Source organism: Procambarus clarkii, chromosome 83 (assembly GCF_040958095.1).
Source record: "Procambarus clarkii isolate CNS0578487 chromosome 83, FALCON_Pclarkii_2.0, whole genome shotgun sequence".
In the NCBI taxonomy this organism is placed as follows: domain Eukaryota; kingdom Metazoa; phylum Arthropoda; class Malacostraca; order Decapoda; family Cambaridae; genus Procambarus; species Procambarus clarkii.
In genome coordinates, this window is record NC_091232.1 from 14,480,478 (window position 1) to 14,483,168 (window position 2,691).

Sequence of the window (2,691 nt, forward strand, 5' to 3'; positions counted from 1 at the left end):
AGGCTAACTTCATTACAAACGCCGACTACTTAACCGATAATGAAGTACCATTTTTGGTCTTTTTTATTTTCAGGAAATAAACACAGAGAAAGTTGATAAAATACGTTTCCATTATCAGGTACCTCTTCAGAAGCTGTAGTTAAAACATTAAGGTCACTTCTTTCCGAGAGTTGAGGAGCGAGGGGTTTATAAGGTAACTTTTATATTAGGAGAAAGCACCAAGTCGAGATGCCAATATACAGCACTTGGAAAGGGTAAGAGGAAATGGAGCTGTGATATGAGAATGTTGTGAAGGACTGGTGCCTGAACAGTCTCTACAGTCTCTACAGTCTTTACAGTCTCCGTGGTGTAGTGGTAAGACACTCGCCTGGCGTTCCGCGAGCGCTATGTCATGGGTTCGTATCCTGGCCGGGGAGGATTTACTGGGCGCAATTCCTTAACTGTAGCCTCTGTTTAACGCAACAGTAAAATGTGTACTTGGATGAAAAAACGATTCTTCGCGGCAGGGGATCGTATTCCAGGGACCATAGGATTAAGGACTTGCCCGAAACGCTACGCGTACTAGTGGCTCTACAAGAATGTAACAACTCTTGTATATATCTCAAAAAAAAAAAATAAAAAAAATAAACACTAGGACTACACCATCGATGATCGAACACCATCCCCGCTATAAACAAGGCCGTTCGCTGCACCCATCATGTCAGGCGGACGGACACAGAGAGAAAGGATATATATATCTGTAGCAAACAAATTAATAACGGGCTAGAAAATGGGTATAGATAAATATGGTACTGAAAATATACATTGAAGGCAGAACATAAACTAACTCTACAAATCTGAATTTAGAAATAAAGCCTATGGACTGAACTGACGACAAAGCAATAGATGGGTGGGAAAAGTCTGGCAGATAGGGTTAGGTTATCTTGAGGTTATCTTGAGATGATTTCGGGGCTTTAGTGTCCCCGCGGCCCGGTCCTCGACCAGGCCTCCACCCCTAGGAAGCAGCCCGTGACAGCTGACTAACACCCAGGTACCTATTTTACTGCTAGGTAACAGGGGCATAGGGTGAAAGAAACTCTGCCCATTGTTTCTCGCCGGCGCCTGGGATCGAACCCAGGACCACAGGATCACAAGTCCAGCGTGCTGTCCGCTCGGCCGACCGGCTCCCCTTCAGGGTCAGTGAAACACACATTAAAACAGCTTTAAAACTATATTTGACTGATCACGAACGACAATTTAATAATAATACTAATAATAATTTTTATAATAATTTTTATTTAGGCAAAGGTACATACATAAAGAGATTTTACAAAGTTTGTTGGCTTTATAGATAAGAGCTAGTACATACAATGCCTAAAGCCACTATTACGCAAAGCGTTTCGGGCAGGAAAAAACACTACTGACTAAAGCTTAAAACTAATGGGTAAAAAGAAAAAAATGCGTTGAGTACAAATAAAAATAGAGGTAAAAGAGGGGGGAACATTGTTGAAAAAACAGCACAAATACAATTACAAATTATTACAGAAAATTACATTAAAACAGCGTTGATTTGAAAAAAAAAAAAGAAAAAAAAAAACATACATGGGTTGACAATAGAGGGGTAAGGTAGGTTACAGGGAATTTATTAGGTATAGCTTCGTTTTTAACTTAAACTGGTTGAGAGAGGTACAGTCTTTAACATGGTTGGGAAGGTCATTCCACATTCTGGGATGTGTGAATTTGTTTAGTGTAACCAAGTACTGTTTCGCTTGAAGCAATGGCCTGCTGCAGACTTATGTTCATACCAATCCACAGTCCAATCTTTTAATTATATTAAAAGAAACGCAACGCGTGCCCGAAACGCTATGCGTGCTAGTGGCTTTACAAGAATGTTAATTCAACTTATTTTCTATATTCTCTGTTAACCCCCAATGTAAGTTCTTGTATATAAATAAATAAATAAGTATATGCATCAATTGTACTCCAGTCCAATTAGCCACAATTTTTTTTTATTTCTCTTCTTCCATCAATAAGTTAATATTTTTTAAGTTCACAATTATCCTATATAAGGGTTGTTTAGAGGACAGGAAGTATCGTAGTCCTGTTTGATACCTGGTTGATGGGGTTCCGGGAGTTCTTCTACTCCCCCAAGCCCGGCCCGAGGCCAGGCTTGACTTGTGAGAGTTTGGCCCACCAGGCTGTTGCTTGGAGCGCCCCGCAGGCCCACCAGGCTGTTGCTTGGAGTGCCCCGCAGGCCCACCAGGCTGTTGCTTGGAGTGCCCCGCAGGCCCACCAGGCTGTTGCTTGGAGTGCCCCGCAAGCCCACCAGGCTGTTGCTTGGAGTGCCCCGCAGGCCCACCAGGCTGTTGCTTGGAGTGCCCCGCAGGCCCACCAGGCTGTTGCTTGGAGTGCCCCGCAGGCCCACCAGGCTGTTGCTTGGAGTGCCCCGCAGGCCAACATACCCACCATAGCCCGGTAGAAGAATGGGACTAAATGACCATTGGTAGGGAAACTGAGAGGGGTAGAAATAGACGGATTGGATAAGGCATGGATGGCTGAACGGATGGTCGCTCCTGTGCCTCGTACGTGTTGGTCTTTATGTGTCACCATCCAGCTTACCCTACTATCTCCTTCCTTCACTTTCCCATCCGACTGTCTGCCTGCCTGCCTGCCTGCCTGCCTGCCTTACTAGCTGGCTGCCTGCCTGACTGA